Raw genomic sequence first — 22,626 nt, 5'->3', positions numbered from 1 at the left:
TACATTTGTTTTCTTTTTATTAAATTTCCCGTCTGGATCCTTGCGTCTGCATTTCTAATGTCAACAACTGCTTTTATCACAGATGATAACTTCCTTTTACAAAAAGGCTGTATCATCCTACATGCATTTCAAATTACATTTTATGAACAAGCACTGAAATAGGGTATTTGGTAGTATGCACAATTGGGCATATTTATAGTAATCCAAATTTAAGTTGCGGGAGCTGAGAACTAAGTTGGTTGCAGTTTTCTTAATAATCTATTTCTTGAGAGTGTTGTTACTTCTCACCAGAACTTAATTAAGTTCACATTGGGATGTTTATGAAGGAAATCATGCGGTATGCCCAAACATGCTGTAAAAACAATTATCAAAACACTAGAGATTCTTTAACACTCCAAAGTTTTCATAAGCAAGATCATTAAGTGTTCCAAAATGGGTTGTTTGTTAATAGGCTGGAATTAGGTTACAAATATATGGCTGAGGAATAAAAAGAAAAACCTGATCAGTCTTCATGGCACCGGACTTAGTCACACCTAAGTTTTGACTTTTCCTAGATTTAACTACTAATAGCCCGTTGTTGGCCAGAGCCTCACCAATAATATAAACAACTGATTAAGACATTTTGTATGTAATATGTATTATATATAACATATAACTCTTGGTTTCAGCTCAGGTTGTGATCTCAGGGTCATTAGATCCAGCCTTGCATAGGGCTCTGCACTCAGCACAGAGTCTGCTTGGGACTCTCTCTCCCTCTCCCCCTCCCCTCCAACACACACACACACACACACACACACACACACACACACTCTCTCTCTCTCTCAAATAAATAAATCTTTAAAAAAGAGAAAATCATAAGGAAGAGAAAATACATTTACAGTGCTGTATTTATAAAAAACCCAAACTCATGTATAAGTGGACTCACACAATTCAAACCCATGTTGTTCAGTGCTTAACTGTACTTCACCTCTATTCTCTTGGAAGAATGAAGACTTAGAACAGTGGTAGAATTTGGATGGATTTGCTCACCCAGAGCTCAATCTCTAAAGAGTGAATACCTGTGTTCTGTTCTATGGCATGTGGAAGGAACATTCCTATCTCTGTTTCGGTTCCACCATATTCTATAAAATAACTTAAGCAGCCTTTCCTGAATACTTGCTCATTCCATACGGATTTCCAAGTTGGGTATGTTAAGGAGATACAAAATAAAGACACAGCTCTTGCCTTCCAGTTATTTACCCCCTAGTGGGAAGAGACAGAATGAGCATATGTAAAATAATACATAAAACACCGTGTACCTGCTGAACTATATGTGTAAATGTTGTTAGGTACTGGGTTGGAAAATCTAAGTCAGTCAAGTGGATCATGGTAAGAATTAGGCAGAAGGAAAGCACATAGCTTCTGGACATGGTATTTAAACAACAGTATTTAAAACAAAAATACTACAAGGATGACATTGAATGAAACCTAGAAGTTCAGGTATTGATCCTGGAATAAATTAATCATTTAGCCAAATATTCATTCTGGTGATTGGAATTACTCATTAAACTTGACTTAACATTGTTATTAGAAACTCCAAGTTCAGGAATGAAAGTGACGGGTGTTGCAGTTTCCGGGAGCCTGGTTGCTCGACTGATGGTGAAAGCTCATGCTGGGCTGACTCCACCTGAGCTCGGAGCTTCTTTTCCTCATATTGGGGAAACATAGGGAGCTTTGAACCTTGAGTCTTAGGGTGGGTTTTGGAGTGACAGAAGAATTTCCAAAAAAGAAACTGGAATACTGAACCACTAGCCTACCTGAGACTAGTGTGTCTCCAGGCTTGGAAACCAACAGTCCTAGAAAGACAAAGTGAGAGAGAGAAGCCACTGGTGTTGGTGGCCAGAGGCAGGAGTGGGAGGGTGTGGGTCTCATTCTCATGGAGTGTCCCAATGGTCATTTCTCTTAATGTCATTGGACAACTTCCATAAATTACAAGTTAGGGTTCATGTTAACATGATTAAATATGAAATTTTCCTACTCCTTGCAATGAGTAAGGAATTCAGACTGTGCGGAGATTAACATGAATGTACAATGGATTTTGTTACCTAAAATCTTCTGCCCTCAGAGAAATGACAATCTATGGGCATTAAAACATCTCAATATGAAAGTTAATGTTGAGGTATTGGGCATCTGATTAGCTAAGTGAGAAACAAAGTCAGGCACCTGGTGGGGTGACATGAGATTAGACTCAGCATCCTAGGCCTTTGTGTTCCACCTGTCACTTACCACTGGCTGTGTGGTTCTCCCAGCTTCCCCTATGTTATCTTTGCTCCTCCCAGGCTTGTTGCAAGGGTCAAAGGAGATGATTTATTTCATTTCCCTAAATAGTTCTGCTGAAACTCAGGCACACCAAGGAGCATGTATATCACTGATGGGAAGTGCTCTTGAACCAAAGCTTCCAGGGAGAGGCAGACACTTAAACAGGATGCCAGTCCCAGGTTAGGACCATAAGGAGGAAATGATGAACTCCATCTAGAGGAGATAATGTGTATTAATACACTATACAAAACCAGATAGGAAATCCTCTGAATGTGGGGAGCTGCCAAGATGTGTTGATTCTATCAGCTTATTTTCTAATGATAGAAACAATTCTTAACATCAGGAAGACGGGACATTTCCAGCTGAGGTAATGCTTATTATCTGATAGATATCTAGGAGGAATCTACAGAAGTGTCATGGGTAATCCCATTCTCTTCTATGTTACATCAGTTCTGACCCTATGAACTACCCTTAAGAAAGTTTTTGGGGAAATCTATCTTTTTAAATTAAATGTGGTACAGCATTTGAGTTTCTTGCACTGTGCCCTTCAATTGAGTCTACTGCTAAGGTGAAGAATACAAAAGTTGTTTCTTGAATTAGAAGATCTGAAGCAGATACTGGGTGGTAGGAAGGTATCGTGTGTAGTATCATCCGTATACATGTACACACACGCACTCCTTGCTAAGTATCAGCCCATTAGCATAACAGTGTCACAAGATATCACATGGTTCCTTTGGTCAATCATTCAACAAGAAGATTTACTAATTTAGAAAATATGAGATCAACTCTGGGCTTGTTGCTTCACTGTGCTTCTGAGTTCTCCCAGGGACTCACGGAAAGCATTTTCTTTGATGAATTTGTGGCCGACCATTAGTGGCAGTTGAGCTTTACTGTCTAGAGGCCATATTAGGACATGGGGTTAGGACCATTCTGGGGCCAGGATGACTTGATGTGAGTGGGATAACTGAGGGGCTGTTGCTAGTGTCTGCTGAGAAGTGAAGACACTCTTGGAGACGGAGGGGCGATAATAACAAAAAAGTTGATTTGGAATTTGCTGTTGTTTCTGAGCTCTCCTGTTGGGCCGGGATAGGGGTTAAATTTGTTCCCTGTATTAAGGAGAAAAATGCAAAGAGAGGCCAGAAGCAGAAGAAAGAAGCGGCAGGGAGATCGAGCAGTTTCCTCTGATTATCTCATCATCCTTGTTTAATTACAGAGGCAGAAACTGAGCCTCCGCTAGAAAAACAACAAAAATCAGTGGTACTTGGGGCACACGCACACGCAGCTTCCGGATAAGGGCTGCATCTGCATCTGACCTTGAGTAGAACTTCTCTGGGAAAGGTGGAGGAACAGGCCAGCTTCTTCAGAGCACGTGGAGGCCTTTGCAAGCCACGCCCATTAGACCCAGGCTCACCTGTGGGAGTCTGCAGGGCCTGTCTTTGCAAGCATTTTTATTGGTTCACACTCCCTTTGTCTTCTTGAGTGAAGGGTTGAGGAACTGGCTGGTCCCTTGTACCTTAGAATCGAAGTTTCTCCACTATCTCTGGGCTTAGATGCCTTTGTGTTGCCTTTTGTGTTTGAGGAATGCTGTGCAATCATGGCCTTGCTGTGTAAAGTTCCTTTTCCAATCCTCTCGATGGAGTGTTTTGACTTGAGGTTGAGAGAAGTCAAGGGAAGAAACCTCACAGTTATTGTTCGTAAGAGTCAGGATTTGGTCTTTACTAGCCTGTTTAATCCAAATTCGATGTGTCTCTGAGCTCTTTCTCTGGGCAGTGTTTTCGGCCACTCTGGGGAGCCCCATCTTGCAAGACAGACACATAAATCCTGTCCAAAGTTGACCTTTGGAAATGTTTCCTCCCCTCAAATGTCAATATTTAAAAGAAAAAAATTCTCGGTATATACATGATGCATGCATGTAGGATTTTTTCCTAATGATTCATGGATTTGAGAAATATCATCTTCTGATAGATTTTTGATACATTTTTACAGCTCCATTGAGAGATTATTTTAGTTAAAAAAATGAATTTTGAGGTGACATATGGTAAGGTATATGTTCATTCAAACATTGGAAAGAATCAATGCCTCTGGCAACCTCTGGTGGGCTCTTGGGCAGAGTTCACTGGGCTAACATGGAGGCGACTTCCCGGCTTTACCTTCTGTGTGTTTTTTGCCTTAAAGATTAAATAATTTGTCATCACTTGGAAGCTCTGAGTTGGTTGATTTGGGGTAGGTAAGTATTTATCTTTTGTTCCTTCTGGGTAGTACAGCCTACTGCCTTTGCGTGTTGTTGAGTGGTCAAAGTCATTATTGTCAAACAACCCTGTGACCTGATTGTTTATATACCTACTGTAACTATGTTTTGCTTGAATTTCTGAGGTTAGTCAAAGCAAATATATGTACAATCTAAGATGGCAGTGTGTAAACTAAAACATGTTTTGTCAAAATTGCTGATAATACATTCCTTCAGACAAAAGCCTTAAAGAAAAACTAGCTACTGATACTAGTGGACGGGTTCTTCTGAAAGCCAAAGAGGAATGACAGGACCTTTGGGTTACATACCACTTACTCTGTAACACACAGGTGGGGTCCTTTCCCTGTCCCAAAAGCATGGTGGGTTCATTTGCTACAAAGAGGTGCTATTGGATGAAATAGCAAATATTCTAAATAAATACCAAATCTTCTAAAATAAGCATTAATTTCATAACCCATCAGGTATTGCACATGGCATCATCAAGTAGAAATATTTAGTTTCAAATGAATTATACACACTAAATTTTCTATATGTATGTAAATCTAATTATTGGCAAAGGTATATAAAGTGTTTAGGAAACCATTTTGGGCGGATGATATTAGATAGAACTTTAAAAATCCCACTGACCTTGTTTTACCATAAAAAACCCCCACAACTTTAGGCTTGGTAACATAATACCTGTAATTCCAAAATGGATTGTTCATATTTTAGGATAAGGGGGAATTTGGTCTATACTAAAAGAAAGGCCAACCACCAACTATTCTAGACATTGTATAAATAAACTGTTGCTAATAGTTGGCTTCAGTATTTTTTTTATTTTAATAAATCCTGCCCCTCCATATGAAAACTGCTAATTACAACAGTCTGAGCCATACTGTAGAAGCCAAAATCATTCTTTGTAAGTCTGAGTCTCTTAATAAAAACAAGCTTCCATTCTTGGAAGTGGGCAGGAGTGGATGCTCTCCACTTTGGGAGGTACAACTGGACTTGGGAATCCCTGTTTTAATCCCCAGAAGGTCTCTTTTTTCTTGGGCATTTTTCTTGACTTGCTCCCAACATTTCCATGTCAAGTAATATGTGGGATTTCCTTACAGATCTTCATATTAAAAGGAACCATTAGGCAAATCGTTACCATTTAATCATGCCTCTGCTTTACCCGCACCCCCCGACCCCCCGGAACTCTAGCAGAGTCACAATTGTCTGCTTTGTCCCTATCATTATGTACCTTTATTTCTCTAGGATGCTACAGAAAGATTTGTTTTTTTGTGCCTGAAGTTAGTATGAAGTTAGTATATACTGCTGCCAGGAAAGAAATGGCCTCTTCTTTATTTGCAATATTTTAGCCAACGTGCTGATTTAGCACCCCTGCAGAATATATCTTTCTGTCCTTGGTTTTCCTATTACATTTGCTTGTGCCTCAATTATAGCAATTTTCTACTTTATATTTATAGTTATTTATTAATTTGCCTCTCCCTCTACTATATCCTTACATCCTCAAGATAACATAATTTCTTATTTGGTTCCATAGTATGACAACAATGCTTTGCACATAGTAAATACTCAATAAATTTTGTTGAACTCAAGAATGCATTAAAAATGATTGTCTGATTTTATTAGGCTTTCTTTTTTATTAGGAAATTTATTTTTTAAAAAAGATTCTTATGTATTTATTTATTCATTAGGGACACAGAGAGAGAGGCAGAGGAAGAAGGGAGTCCTATGTAGGACTCGATCCCTGGACCCTGGGATCACACCCTGAGCCGAAGGCAGATACTCAACTGCTGAGCCACCCAGGTGTCCATATTAGGAAATTTGTAAGAGGATCATTGTATTTCCATGCCTTAGTATATCTAAGAAAGGTGCACTTACAGTTAGTCCATTCATAGAAAGAGGCCTCTCTTCCTCTGGGCTAGGGGTATGATACCAAATATCCCTTCTCTGATCTGGTTATGTCATCTTTCATTCTGGACATCATTCACTTTGTACTGGCACTCTCCTCATTTCCTGCTCTTGAGTTCCAGGTGGCATGGTGGAAGGGTTCCAGGAGTTGGAAACAGATGGGAGAAACTTTCAAAATGCAAGACCTGCGCGCATTCTGGTCATTGGAAAGTGGGGTAGGAGTTGGGCTGACTTGGGCATGTGTGTGTGGGGAAAGGCCTGAATACAAATATAAAGCACTTAGCCTGCATCTGCAAAGTAGTGAGCTTTCAATAAACGCTAGCTTTTATTAGTCTTGTCACAAATCAATGAATTATTGAAAGGGATATATCAGAAAACGATCAATAGCAGTACTTCTAACTTCTGATCATACTTTAGCTTGACATTCAATCAATGCTATCAAAACCTGTACTGGCTCAAAGGATTAGATGAAACTGTTCTGTGATCTAAGTGGCTTCCTAAAGGAATGGGGAGCTAAAAAAATCAGGCAGGATTGGACTTTTCAATAATGCTTATATACTGACTTGCAAAAATAATATTGGAACATTTAAAAAAAACTCACACACTTTGCATCAGAGTCCGGGAAATCAGTTTTCCTTTTGCATTTCCTCTTGAGTGCATGTACTGTATTTTTTTTAAAAAAACTTATAACTTTACAAAGTATTTGGAGGAATATGAGGGCAAGGGAGCCAGTTTTGGTTGGGGATCGCTTTCAGCATGCTCCTTTTGTATAGCAAACTATGTCTTACTGTATATGGTTAATGTTAGGAGAAATAGAAGGTCTCTCCAGACATCTTTTCATATCCCAGACTCAGAGTTCCTGTGCCCGAAATCCCATCTGGCATATTTTACTACTTGAATAAACCCTTAACTTCAGGAGTAAGAGTGAATGAAGCCTTTTGGATTTACAAGATAAGTTGAAAGAGATTTTGGAGGAGAGGAAGCCTATCCCTATTCTGTAAAGTTTTTTAGGTATTTTCAATTCTCTATGACAATTGAGGTATCTTCCTTCTCCAATTGTTTTCTTTTTAAAAATTTATTCATTTATTTATTTATTTATTTATTTATTTATTTATTTATTTATTTATTTATTTATTTTAGTAATCTCTGCACCCAACACGGGACTCAAAATCATGATCCAAGATTGGCTCTGACTGAGCCAGCCAGGCACCCTATTCTTTCCCCAATTGTGATTTCAGATTGCATATAGACATCCCAGCTAGTGTTTCACAGAAGAGGACATCTCTCAGTTTCACAGCTCAGTGATACAAAGGGTCACGTCCCCGTTATACGAACAGCATCTTCCCCTGGAACGGCACCTCTAGCTTCAGCTTGTCAGGATTCTCTGCAGCCCTGGGCACTGGGCACCATTTTCCCTTTGAATCTTTCTTTTTCTCTTGGCTTTTATGATATTGGTTTCTCCTGATTCTATTCTTTTTTATTTTTTATTTTTATTTATTTATATGAGAGACACAGAAAGAGAGAGAGGCAGAGATATAGGTAGAGGGAGAAGCAGGCTCCATGCAGGGAGCCAGATGTGGGACTCAATCCTGGGACTCCAGGATCACGCCTTGGGCTGAAGGCAGGCAGTAAACCACTGAGCCACCCAGGCATCCCTTCTGATTCTATTTTTATATTTAATTTTCCACCTTAATTTCCTTCATTGGGCTGTTCTTTTTTATATCTCTGAAATTACTATTAACCCATTTAGTTATTGTCATGGGCTGAATTGTGGCCCCTTCCTCCCCATCCTAACCCCTGGTGCTTCCGAATGTGACTGTGTTTGGAAATGGGGTCTTTAAAGAAGGTAGTTAAGTTGAAGTGTGGTCATTAGGATGGGCCCTGATCCATATGACTGGTGTCCTTATAAGAAGAGGCTGTAGGAGCACAGACCCACACAGAGGGAAGACCATGTGAAGACACAGAGAGAAGATGGCATCTACAAGCCAAGGAAACAGGCCTCAGAAGAAATCAACCCTTGCAATATCTTGAACTTCCATCCTCCAGAGCTGTGGGAAAATAAATTTCTGATGTTTAATCTGCTCCATCTGTGGTTCTTTTGTGATGGCTGCCCTAGCAAACCAGTCATTCATTTGATAAATATTTAGAAGGCCCTGATGAAAAGACCCATGAGACACAGTTCAAGGACAAAATAAATGTGTTGTTTCCTGGGAGAAGACAGATGTATAAGGATGGGGCATAATTCAGAGATATGTGCCCTGAAAGCATTGAGAAGAAATGCTGCTCTATCTCCCTAGCTGCTCAAGGCAAACTTTTGGGGGCATGACTCCTCTGTTACATCTCACATTCAGTTGATCAGGTAATCAGTTTGGCTTAGATGGCTTAAAAATATTTCCCCAATGTGGCCATTTTTCCCCACTCATCTTTTTCCTGGATTAGTGCAAACCTTCTGACTGTTGTTCTGTGTCCATACCCCTCAGCCATCCTCAGCACAACAACCTGGAGATTCTCAAGGTCAAGTCCAGTCACGTCCTGCCTCTACTGAAAGCACTGTACTGGATTCCATTTCACTGACACTAAAAGCTGTGAGTCCACCTGCCTCCTTTGTCTGCCCAACTCTGTGCTGATCCCAGCCCTACCTCTGGCTATGTGCCTTTCCTTCAGCTGTTTCTTGTGGCTAGTATACTCCCACTTTCCATATGTATTTGACCAACTCCCTCATTTCCTTTAAGTCTTTGCTCACATGTCACTTTCTCAACAAGGTCTGTCCTGGCCACTTGATTTCATCTGACAACCTGATCCCTTGCCCGCTGGCCCTGTTTCCCCTTGGTAATCCCATCGTTCCATAATTTACTTTTTTTCTTCCTGGGGCACTGAAAATCCTAACATGCTTTATATTTTGTCTATTTACTGTCAGTCTCCTTCCTCACCACTACCTAAGAACATAGATTCCATCAGGAAAAAGCTTGGGATGCTTGTCTGTTTTGTTCAGGGAGGCATCATGGAGAACAGGTGCGTGGATGGGGCTGGATACACACTGTGACTTTTGTGATTAAGACGCCGGATCCCAGTGGCGCAGAGGTTTAGTGCTACCTGCACCCAGGGGTTTGATCCTGGGGACCCTGGATCGAGTCCCATGTTGGGCTCCCTGCATGGAGCCTCCTCCCTCTGCCTGTGCCTCTGCCGCTCTCTCTCTGTGTCTCTATAAATAAATAAAATAAATAAAATCTTAAAAAAAAAAAAAAAGACACCGGATCCCATCTGTTGAGGGGAACACATGCAGAGGGAACTTGGTTTCTTCTGATTCTATTCTTATATTTAATTTTCCAACTTAATTTCCTTCATTGGGCTGTTCTTTTTTATATCTCTGAAATAACTATTAACCCATTTAGTTATTGTCATGGGCTGCATTGTGGCCCCCTCCTCCCATTCATATGTTACTTATCTGCAAAGGGCTGAAAGCCCCAGGGGCTGTGAGTGGTTAGTGGGGGAGGAGTGAGTGAGGTTGGTGGGCAAGTCCAGGTTCCTGAAAGAGCTCAGGGCAAGATGGAGGATTTGGATTTCGTCTTGGAGTCAGGAAGAATCTTTGGAGATGTTTTGCAGGTAAGCAACAGGGATAGATTAGTAGGTTGAAGTGATTATCCTGGTAGCAGAAGGAATGAGACAAGGCAGGGAGGCTGGGTAGGAGACTGATGCAAGAATTCAGATAAATAAAAATGAGGCCTTGGGATGGGGCCCATCTCCTTGGACACTGTTCTCAAAGGCATGGTTTGAAACCCAGGCTGGCAGGGCTCCTCCTGAGCTTTAACTCCTTCCGTGGTTTCCCTTGACCCCACAGGGTGAATTTCAATCTCCCTAATACTTAAGCCTTCGAGATTTGGCCTCTCCCTAGTGCTCCTCTTCCTAGACTCTGGGATCTAGGAAACCAATAAATCAAACCAACCAACAAAAAGCCCTCAACTAACATTTATTGAGAACTCATCAAGTCCAAGTGATGTGCTAACATGTTTATACTTAACTTACTTAAATCTGTAAAGCCTCCCTATTGAAAGTTTAAGGAATGTGCCGATGGCCACAAAGCTAGTCAGTGGTGGAACTCAAATTCAAAGTCAGGTTTGTTTGATACCAAAAGCCTTGTAATTCTCAGAAAGCACAGATTTACTTCACAACTCTGATTCTTGTATTTACCCTTTTATTCTTATCATACTCAACTGTAATAGATTTATTTATGTATCTACCTATTCTCCTGGATTGTGGATTCCTTGAGACCAAGGATGTGTCTTATTCATAGGGTGACCACACATCGCCATTTTCCCAGGACGATCCAGGCCTACACCTGGATAGGTTTTAGGCTCCCTCTTCTACTCTTAAAAGTGTCCTGGTTTGGATGAGGAATTATACGGCTACTTACTTCCTCATCTTTGTTCTCCCAGAGAATGCATAGTTCCTGGGATATAGGAGGTGCTTAAGATACGTCTTTGAGTGAAGATGATGAACTCTTTTATTCTGTGAAGATGGTGTAGGGACCATATCATCATTTGAGTTATTGGTATATGAAGAGGAAAAGATGAGGATATGCTGACTGTCTCTGGCAGAACACACTCAAATCAGAATCTCATCGGTTAGCCCCACAGCCATGTGGCAGCCATGGAGGCAGGATGTTGGATCTCTCTTTAAGAAAGCCTGTATCCATTGTAAAGAGGTATTAGAGCCTCCAGCATTTTCTGCTTTCAAGCCATGACCACGCATTCCCTGGACAGTTGCCAGGCAGTGATGGAACTAGGCAGAGACTCCAGGGCCTGGCCCTTGGTGCCGGACGAGGGACTCCAGCAGTCATCTCTGGCTGAGACTCTGTAAGCTCTGCATTGTGGGTGTCCCGATTCTGCTCCTCTTTCCTGTCACAGGTGTCAGAACTGCATTCTGATCTGGGGGTTTCTGCTGCAGGAGTCTGATCACACCCTGTATCTTTCACAAGTGCTCCTCGAACAAGCCTCTCAGAGTCCTCCCTTTTTAGTGTCTGCTTTCTGAAGGACCCAACCTGATACAGTTGACACTAGGCCTGAATCAAAGGAGAGGGGTGCCAGGATGGTGTTTGGGACTGAGTTACTCACTCGACTGGCAGTGATACCTGGAGCAGGATGATCTCTGGCACAAGGTAGTGACTCAATCACTAAAACACTGGGAACATGGTCACTTGGGAAAATATTCCAGCAGTGGTGGCAGCCTTGGCTGGAGAAAGGATGCAGGCATGTGAGAAGTTAGAGATACAAGATATACAAGGACCATGGAATCGGCTGGTTGTTGCCAATATGCATAGATGCCTTACAGTGGGCTAAGGAGCAGCTACAGATAGTTAGGGAATAACCAAGGGTGAAGGTCAGAGGGCCTCTTAGAGAGATCTGTTCCTGGAGTCAGGGTAGAAAAAGCAGAAGACCAAACTCAGGACTTAATGGGCTTACCTAGGTTCAAAGACAATCGCCATTATGCCAAGGTCAAGGCCTTGGCTGGGAACATGTGGGACACTTACAGTTGGGATAGGGACATGTATGCCTCCAAATATTTTGGCTCCTCAGACTCCTCTGAACCCTTAGAGCTGCAGAGATGGTTTACCCTTTCTTATTACAAACTAAGATTCCCCTTGTGTGGGATCACACCGCAGAGTCCTGTCCCCACAAGGCAAGAAGGGCCTCCTTAGCATCCCTGTCTCCTGGTAAGTTAGAGAGAGAATATACTCCTGTTCCCTTGACTGCAAAAATTAGCCAACATCCTTTGTCAGGAATTTGGATTGGATTTTGAGAATGCTTGATCCAGAGGGGTGGAACATAAGACTGGATAGGAGAGAGTTGATGGATTTTGGAGCACTTTCTCAGATATAAGACTTAACCCCTTGACCCCTTGGCAAAGACCCCAGGGGATGGTACAGACCTGCCATTTGGCTGGTTCCTAAAAGCCTGGAGACAGGCCCCTGCTGAGCAGCATTAGAAGTCCCTGGCTCTGGGATCATTGCAACAGGTGGATAGTGGCCTGGAATGTGACAACCTGATAAGGGAGATGGTTGTGCGGTGGGTTGCAGATTGGTTGCTTTGTGCTTGAAAAGCACTTTCACAGACAAGTTGTTTACCTCTCTAGAAATCAGCTACCCCTGGGAGGAGAGGGACAGTCCCTCCAGGGCCCAAGATGTCAAAGTATCAGAATACAGGAAATAAAAGACATGGTTAATATAACTTCAGGAGGCAATATTGTTTTCTTTTTACTATTTTGAGCAAAAGAAACACTTTCAGCAGCTTCAACTTGACCTTCCCCCACTATGACCAAAGTTTAGCCAAAGACCTAGTGGCAGGGTGATTCAAACTGGCAAGAAAGTCAAGACCAATTATGTATTCAGAGTTTGGACAAATGATCACAGGGCAAGAGATCCATGGCATTAATGACATAGGAGTAATAGGTTCTATTATATCTCCACTTATTTCACTCACTTGACCATGGTAGGAACTGACTAGATCCTAAAGAATGATTGTAGGCTGCCAAGTGTTCAACCAAGTAGTAGGGACCAGAGCTGTGTGTCTGAGGGGATATTTCTGCTACCACAGAATAAGGTGGCCTTGGGGACCTCGTGTGCAAACTTTGATTTGACAAATGCCTTCTTTCCTATCCCAATCAAGAAGGATTAGAAAAAGGTAATAATTGTATGGAGCAGCTAACAATATACAGTGGCTGATTTGCCCTCAGGATATGTTAACTGTCCCATGTACCTTGTCATAATATCCTGACCACGTAGTTATCCTTGAAAACAACATATTACCCTATGACATCAACACTAGTAAGCTGACTAGGCAGGATAAACAAAAGGTGGCTGGAAACATGCTCCAGAGGTCGAGAGATAAACTTTTGAAGATTTAAGACCCTGCCATGTCAGTAACGTTTTTATTTTTTATTTATTTTTGTTTTTTAATTTTTTTGTCAGTAAAGTTTTTCATGGTTCAGTGGTCAGACACATATTCTCTCTCTCTCTGGGTTTTGTATACACACACACACACACACACATACATACACACATATGTATATAAATAAACTATCTCTATATGTTCTCTCCCTATATATATTCATATTGGTTCTGTTTTTCTGGAGAACACTGACTAACATAGGGCCTGTAGAACTACCTGAAGGAAGAGGAAGGAATTCAAACTTGGTTTCTAGATGGGTTGGCAACTTTGTGTGGAAGAAGTGTTCTGAGGTAAAACTCAAGAGGAAAGGCCTAGAAAGGCAAAGACTGAAAAATCAGAGGCAAAGAAGTCTTGGAGATAAAGGCATATAGGTGGACATAGGGAAGTAGGAATAAAGTCTGAGGAGTTTTATATCACAGATTAACAACCTCCAGGAAGCATTCAACATGGAAGGGACACTGACCCAAGTAGACAAAATGACATGGCCAGTTGACATTAGCCTGCTTTTGTAATCAGCCATCCTAGAACTGGCATAATGGGCACATGGATGAAGTGGCCATGATGGCAGAGATGGAAGATGCACATAGGCCCACCATTGTGGACTCCCACTTACCAAGATTGATCTAACTATTGCTGTCTCTTCCAGCCATATATGATGCTGGGCCCCTATATGGCACAATTCCTCGAGAAGACCAACCAGCCACTTGGTGACAAATTGACTATGTTAGCTTCCTTCTCTCCTGGAAGAGCTCATGATTTATCTCAAGAATAGACCCATATTTCAGGTATGAAGTTACTTTTCTTATTCATAAAGTTTCAGCCAGCACTACTATCTGGTGGCTTATGAGGCTGTTGATCAACAAGCACAGAATCCTATACATCACAACATCCACCAAGGAATCTTTCATAGCAAATGAGGTTCAGGAATGGGCCCACAGTGAAGGATCCACTGGTCTTATGATATGCCACACTGTCCAGAGGCTGCTGACTGGGGCTCCAGCTTGGAGGCCGTACTCTGGTAGAGTGGCATATATTCCTTGCAGACAATGCTAAGACCTACTGATTTAGAAACCTCTTTCTGGCATTCTGTCTCCAGTAGGAAGAACACATGGGATCCAGAACCAAGGAGTGGTGGCAAGAGTGACCCTACTTGTTACCATTCACAATGACCCAGTGGGAAACTTTGTGTTTCTTCTTCTCAGGACCCCTCAGGGTTAGAGGTTCCCTGCTAGGGGACTCAGCAATGTTCTTATTGAATTACAAGCTATGACTTTGGGCCTGGACAAGAAAAGGAGTCACCATCTTGGCAGGGATAATTGAACCTGATCAGAAGAAAGAGGTAGGGCTGCTAATACCCAGTGGAGGCAGAGAGGTGAATGACTCAGGTGCCTCTTTTGTATTTCTTAGCCCATGAACAGACAAGTGCAATCATCCCAGCCTGAGAATCCTATGGCTCCCCAGGATCCTAGAAACTAGAGTTTGGGTCATACCACCAGCAAAGCCACCATGATCAGTGGAGGTAGAGGTGAGAATTCAAATGGATAATGAAGGGGAGAGAAGGGGAGTGCCAGGGGCAGTCCTGAGACCAACTGTAGTTGGTACCACTAACTCCCTCTCTTAAGGTTTCCCTTAAAAAGAGAGCCTAGGGGATTTTTGGTAGAGCTGCTCTGAAAAACATGTATGGAGAAGTAAATCCATGAGGCAGAGGGATGGACTATGGCAGGCATTGGGGTGTATTGTTTAGATCTTCATTAAAGAAAGCAAGCCCGGGACAACAGGAATGCAGTCAAGGAGAATCCCCAGCTGAAGCATCTTTAAGATCTGCCTCAGCTTCTGAGCCAAGATGACACATTTCCCAGGCAGCTCCCAGCCACTGACTGGGCACAGTGATCATGACTGTCCTGTGGGACTCTTCCAATAGGTAATCTTTTTTTTTTTTTTTTTTTTTTTTTAGAAAGAGAGAGTGCAAACATGAGTTGGAATAGGGTGGGGAAGAGGGCAAAGGGAGAGGTGGGAGACAATCTCAAGCAGGCTCTATGCCCAGAGCAGAGCTCCATCTCACGACCCTGAAATCATGACCCGGGCTGAAATCAAGAGTTGGATACTTAACCAACTGAGCCACCCAGGCACCCCTCCAGTAGGTAATCTTTGCTCCAGAGCTCTCTATCAGGTCAGCCATGATCTGAGGCTCTCTCTGCTCCAATCTGGTTTCCTACCCCCTCCCCTATTACAGGTGTCAGATCTGAACCATGGTCTGAACCACCACCCATCTTCAGTCTCCCCAATGTGTTTTTCACAAACATCTTTCCCCTCATCCTTGAAACTTCTTGCCCTTCGAACTCAAGCTCACTGTCTGCTTTCCTTGAGATCCACTGTCACAATGCTCAAGTCAGCTGGTTATAGTCAGTTTAGCCACAGATAACAGCAGTAAGATGTAGTAAGTGGCTAGCAGAGGCATGCTGACACATGGAAATATTTATGGCCATTTAAAAAGTTGATTCACAAAGTAGTACCAGATTTTCTTATTACAGTTTTTTTTTCTTTTTTAAATTCAGGGGCTGTTTTACAGTCAAACTATTCTGGAAGTTGAACAGGAAAACTAAATTGGAGGTAAATGTAAGTTAATTACAGATGCAAAATTTTTGTTTTAAATTTAAGCATCCACCCCACTTCTTTTACCCAGAATTGGGTTAGTGTTCTGTGGATTACACACAAACCTTTCTTGCTTATTATGGAATTTACTTTTCTTATTTCTGAAATGTAGGGGCAACAAACCCAAACTGTTCTCACATTTAGACTAAATACTTTCAATGGCCGAGCCACTTCCTCTTAAAGGCTTGCTAGTCACCCCAAATTAAAGATGGTTGTGGATAAATTCCTTGCCTTCCATTTCAACCTCTCTTGCCTTTCTGATTTCCTGTACTGTTGTGGCACCATGATTATCAACATTCAGTAGGTTCAGACAGTAGCATTGCAAGTGGCTGCCATTCTGCTATATTTGGGATCCTTGACAAGAATCAGTCTGTAGGCTCCTTACAATGCTTGTGACAAGAGTGGAGGTGGGCAGCTCTGTTTTGTGTTTCTCATTCAGATACTTTAGTGTATGAAATCAGTTTCCCAAAATAACTTTTATACAACAAACATTGTCATTTACTTCAGATCTTTTAATTGTCTCCCCATCATCCAATTTCTTTTTCCTTTATAGCTTCAAGCCATGGTGTCTTGGTCCATTTGGGCTGCTATAGTGAAATACCACAGGCTGGGTAGCTTGTAAACAACGGAAATTGATTGTTCACGGTTCTGAAGGCTAAAAGTCCAAGATCAGGGCGCCAGTGTGGTTGGGTGAGGGTTCCCTTCTGGGCTGCAGTTCTTACATGGCAGATGGGCTAGGGAGCTTTCTGGGGTTGGTTTTTTTTTTTTTTTTTTAAGATTTTGTTTATTTATTCATGAGAGACACAGAGAGAGAAAGGCAGAGACACAGGCAGAGGGAGAAGCAGGCTCCTTGCAGGGAGCCCGATGTGGGACTCTATCACACCCTGAGCCAAAGGCAGACAGACGCTCAACCTCTGAGCCACTCAGGCATCCCTCCCTGGAGTCTTTTAGAAGAGCACTGATCTCATTCACAAGACCTCCACTCTCATGACCTTAGTTATATCCTTAAAGGTCCCATCTCCTGGTACTATCCCAGTGGACACAGGCTTTCAACATATGAATTTGGGGGAGGGGGAGGGTACAAACATTCAGATGATATCACATGGACTTTGAAATTTGTTGCATCTTTACATATCAATCTTCTCCCTGTTTCTGTATTTATGAGTTTTTTCCCATCTTACATTCCAGCCAAGCCAACATCCTCAACATCCCCTGCCTTTTGTCTTTTGCTGAATATTTCCAGACTGTTTTCCAGTCCTTCTTGGTTTATCAATATCTCTTTCAGTCTTTGGATGTCCTTCTTAAGACCCCTTTTCTCCTAAAGGTCTATTCCAACTGCCTCCAAATTATTTCTTTTTCTTTAGTCATTATCTTTTTTTAAAAAATATTTTATTTATTTATTCATGAGAGGCAGAGAGAGAGAGAGAGAGAGAGAGAGAGAGAGAGAGGCAGAGACATAGGCAGAGAGAGAAGCAAGCTCCATGCAGGGAGCCCGATGCGGGACTCCATCCCGGGACTCCAGGATCGTGCCCTGAGCGGAAGGCAGGCGCTAAACCGCTGAGTCACCCAGGGATCCCCCTTTAGTCATTATCTTAATGCTTCCTTATTCTTCAGCTTGTTTGTACAAGTGTAATGACACATGTACTTGGCCAGAACATAAAGCTTGAGAGAAGCAGCTGGCAAAATCACCCATTTCTTGTTTTATATAACTACAGCCAAACTACCGTAGCTTCATTTATCATCACAGGTGTGTGTGTGTGTGTGTGTGTGTGTGTGTGAATAAATGAAAATATGCTTGAAAAGCACCATCTTTTGGGGCACCTTGGGGGCTCAGACAGGCAAGCATCCAACTGTTGATTTTGGCTCAGGTCAGGATCCCAGGGTTATAAGATTAAGCCCTGCATTGGGCTCCACACTCAGTGGGGAGAGTCTGATTGAGATTCTCTCTCCCTCTCCTGCTCTGTCCCTCCTCCACTCTCTCTCTCAATAAATAAATAAAATCTTAAAAAAAAAGAAAAGCACCACCTTATATTTGTAGATTGAAGGATATTTGTCAAATATTTGTCTTGTTTATGGGGATTATCTCGTTGTTTGCTGTCAGAACTGAGGGCTCTATTTAAGTTAACAAATAACTATACTGTAGGTAACGAGAGCATGAATACTTCTCCGTTCTGAGGTGTCAGATGCCATGTCCTCTGTAGTTAGAACACATCCATGAGAACCTGCACAAGGAAGCTTCTGAAGCTTTCATTTATACCAACGTGTTTGTATGTACTTATTTATTCATACTCCACCAAGTCAGGCCTCTGGCATCCTATATTGCCTTTTTGTTCTCAGTTCTTGCTAATAGACTGAATATTTGTGTTTGTCCAAAGCTCATGTCGAATTCTAATCCCCAATGTGGTGGTAACATGGCTCATGAGCAGAGTCTTTATGAATGGGATTAGTGCCCTTATAGAAGAGACCCCAGGGAATGCTTTCACCCCCTCCTCCATGTGGTAACACACAGAGAGGAGGGTCATCTATGAACCAAGAAGTAAGTAAGTCCTCACCAGACACTAAATCCTCCAGCATTTTGATCTTGGACTTACCAGGCTCCAGAACTCTAAGAAATAAATTTAGATAGTTTATAAGCCACTCCGTCTATGGTATTTTTGTTATAACACCTTGAATGGACTAAGACACTGTCAAAATTCAGTAAATGATTATCTCTAAATTTTAATTCTATTTTTAAATTATTTTTTATTATTTTTTAAAATGTTTTTTTAAAATTTTATTTTATTTATTTATTTATTTATTTATGATAGTCACAGAGAGAGAGAGAGAGAGGCAGAGACATAGGCAGAGGGAGAAGCAGGCTCCATGCACCGAGAGCCCGACATGGGATTCGATCCCGGGTCTCCAGGATCGTGCCCTGGGCCAAAGGCAGGCGCTAAACTGCTGCGTCACCCAGGGATCCCTAATTATATATTTTTTAAAGGTTTATTTATTTATTCATGAGAGACACAGAGAGAAAGGCAGATACATAGGCAGAGGGAGAAGCAGGCTCCCTGTGGGGAGCCCAATGTGGGACTCAATCCGAGGACCCGGGATCATGATCAGAGCCAAAGGCAGATGCTCAACCACTGAGGCACCCAGTTGCCCTTATTCTTTTTTTTTTTTTTTAATACTTGATTTATTTTTTCATGAGAGACACACAGAGAGAGGCAGAGACACAGGCATAGGGAGAAGCAGGCTCCCTCCAGGAAGCCCGATGTGGGACTTGATCCCAGGACCTTGATCACGACCTGAGCCAAAGGCTGATGCTCAACCACTGAGCCACCCAGGTGCCCCTAAATCTTGATTCTTGACTTCAGTTGCATGTAACACTCTCTCATTCTGCACACTGGAATTGTCTGAAAGTCAGCTTCAAGCCAAACAGGAATGAGAAAAATCTAGATTCCAGTGTTTGCTCATAGCCATAGCATCTGCATCTCGGGAACAGAAGGCAGAAGTTTTAAGTGTTCTGTCAACCGCAATCAGATGAAAAGATCAGTTGTTCATAAGACAGTTAGGTGATGATGGCTCTAAAGTTGGCTTCCGTATAACTGGTAAATACACATTTCCTTTCCTGGTTTGTTCCTTCAGTGAAGAAGTCACAATCAGAGTGCCTTTTAGTCTAAGTGCTAAACTGTTCTATTAGCTTTTTTGTCTATTGTAATAATTGTTGCATCAGGCAAGGATTAAATTGGATTTGTGTGTTGTGATCTACTTCAGAGCAGGAGAGGAAATGTCTCTCTTCTGAGAGTCATCACTCTGTGGAACACTTAAAACTCTAGTAGACAAAATGTCCGAGAACATTCCATAGAGGACTCTTAATTGGTGATCTGCCTCCTTGCCATTTAGAATTATAAAGTGGGTATGTGTTCTGCAGCCTTTAGTCTCTGGACCTCTTTTAAATCTTGATCCCCAAATCCTAATGAGATAAATAGCCTCTTGTTTTTACAAGTATGTGAAAGTTGTTCCAAAACTTTTAGATTTCATAGACTAATACATTTTCAAAAAATGTTTTGCTTGAACACCAATAAAAAAAAAAGAATAACAACAACAACAAAAAATGTATTGCTTAAGAACATATGCTTAAAATATTCTTTCTTTTCTTTCTTTTTTTTTCCCAGCCAGGTAAGGACAGTTTAAGAGTCTACCCCTCCCCCATGTGAGTTAAAGTTAAATGTGAGTAAAAGTTAAATCTTGATTAGTCTAAGGCTGTAAATCAGCATCCCTGACAGTGATTGGTTTAAGGATAGACACTCGATCTTATTCTGGACAACGATGTGCATGGGGAAGCCGGCTAGGGGATATGCTGTCATTTTCCATTTGCTTCTTTTCTTCCAGAACAATTTTCTGTCTTTGTCTGCCTTTCTGAGTGCCCCAGGAGGCTGGCTTCTATAGATTTCATGAAGGCTCCTTCGTCTGCTGTTTTGCTCTGAATTTAGCTAATGCAGGAACTGACAGGAGCTAAGAGTTTTTATGACTCTACTCCCCTCTTCCTGGCTGCAATCTTGCCAGCAGTTTCATCCCTCTGAGACCTAGGCTCTGTCGGGCCACCTCCCTTCCTCTGAGACAGCTCTCATTACAGGGGTGGGAACTTCAGTCCTTCTTGTCCTTTCAGGACCTGAAGTAGTAATAGTTCCCTGATATTACTAATCCTTGACACTTCACCATCTCTTGTTGGTCTGTCCCCTGAACTCTGCCCACGGTCGCTACATTGTCCCTCCATCAAATGCACTTTGGTTAAATTCTGTGAGTGTAGCAGCTCTTCCCTGCCCAAATCTTGACTGATAGAGGGCCCTTTTGGTAATGGTTGTTAAAAAGAGACACAGAGGAAGACCCAGTTCTTTATGTACTGGAGGTTGCTGTGTCTGCAGGTGACCTCAGGACCTTTATGGCTGCTATTTTGAAAAATGGAGGAGCTAGGTTGATGGAAACAAACACTATAGATAGTAAAGCAGGAAGATGGAAGCAGTTATGTCTTTGAGGCTGCTGTGCCTTTGAATGAAGCAATTTTGGAGATGCTCTGCATTGAGACAGCATGCTGTACAACCTAAGACATTTCCATCTTGTTTATGCCACTTTGAGTGGTGGTCTTGTGTTTCATGAAGTGGAGAGTTTTCTCAAGGCAGATGAAACACTTGAACAGGGTGCAATAACAAAATGAAGGAGTGAGGGTGGGGGAATCTGCTCAAGTAGAGTGAACAGAGATACATTCAAAATGCCTTGGATAATGGAAAGAGATGCACAGTGTTCATCGAGAGATGAGCAGATGGGAAAAGGATCAGCACTATTTCAAACAGAAGAGAGAACATTTTAATTCTAAACCCATAGAAAGAACAGAAATAGAATACATGGCAGGTAAGAAATTTAAATAGAATATTTGAGACACGGGTCTTATTTTTCTCAGTGTTTGGTAAGTAGCGGTATAGATGGTGTCTTTATCTGTGGGTTTTTGACAAGACATGTTTCTGGTAAAGAAGTAACAAAACACTCATTGCTGTCTTATAGGAGGGATTTCAGCCATTTTAGACATGGGGTAAAGTCAGTGAAACTTGGCCATAGCTTCCTGTTCCTACAAGACTGCCCACAGGAAATTGTGTCCAGCTTCCCCAATTTGCCCTCAGGGCAGTATCCCCATTCTGTTCTCGGCCTCACCTGCTCTTGGCAGCTCTGTTGTGGCCCTGCTCACAGGCCCCGGCTTCTTTCCCACCCTGGCCTTCCAGGTTGGCTTGCTCTGTGCTCTCTGACATGTGATCTTGAGCCAGGACTTCTTCCTCTTCTTTACTCTTCCACCTGGGTTTTCTGCCCAAGGATTCCCTAGAGAATTCTCCCACCATCTTTGAACCATCATTGCTGTAATTTTTGTTTTGGTAAGCTCTTCCTGTCAGAAAAATATTGTAATTTTGAAAAACCAATATTCTCAAATGTATTTTAAGTCAATTTTTAAAGTAATCTCTATACCCAGCATGGGGCTTGAACCCATGACCTCAAGATCAAGAGTCTCATGCTCTACCCACTGAGCCAGCTGTGCACCTCTATTTTAAGATGGCTTTCATTTCAAAAACTGTTGTCTATGAAATTATTTTTCCTAAGTTATACATGCTGCCTGAGCTGACATATGGGATAAATTCCCCTAATTCTAAGCCTTCATCTTTCCCTGCCCTCTTGCTTCTTTTCACTTCCTTTGACTCCCTGCCTTCTCAATTCTGACTCCCTTTGACCCCTTCCTATCCAACCTCAGAAGGGAAGTGGAATGGAGAAATGAGAACATAGGAGGAGAAAGAGAGACCAAAATGGTCATTTTCAGTGAAAGTCAGACGACTTAAGAGAGAAGATCTGCGAGGCTTGCTGTTTCATGATCCCACTAACCTAACTTCAGACCAGTGGGAGGAGTACAAGTGTGGTATTCCTTCTTGGGTGACTGTTTGCATGAGCAATGCTGGATTTTGCAGCCATGGGTGAAAATTATTCTATGAAAATTATAGAATAATCCCCTGACTCACCAATTTACTAGGTAAGTCAAGGAAAACGATCAATTCATCCCCTGAAAAT

The 22,626-nt window shown here is 42.0% G+C and overlaps 1 non-coding gene across 1 annotated transcript; it reads right to left on the bottom strand.

Annotated features, from left to right (window-relative positions):
• Positions 1 to 22,032: 22,032 nt before the first annotated feature.
• TRNAK-CUU (transfer RNA lysine (anticodon CUU)) lies at positions 22,033 to 22,105 on the bottom strand. Its single transcript has one exon. It is a non-coding gene; the product is annotated as a tRNA-Lys (tRNA).
• Positions 22,106 to 22,626: the final 521 nt, after the last annotated feature.

The sequence above is a fragment of the Canis lupus genome, chromosome 2 (genome assembly GCF_003254725.2).
Source record: "Canis lupus dingo isolate Sandy chromosome 2, ASM325472v2, whole genome shotgun sequence".
NCBI classification, from domain to species: Eukaryota; Metazoa; Chordata; class Mammalia; order Carnivora; family Canidae; genus Canis; species Canis lupus.
Note: the sequence above shows the minus strand (reverse complement) of the source record. Positions and strands in the feature narration are given on the sequence as shown.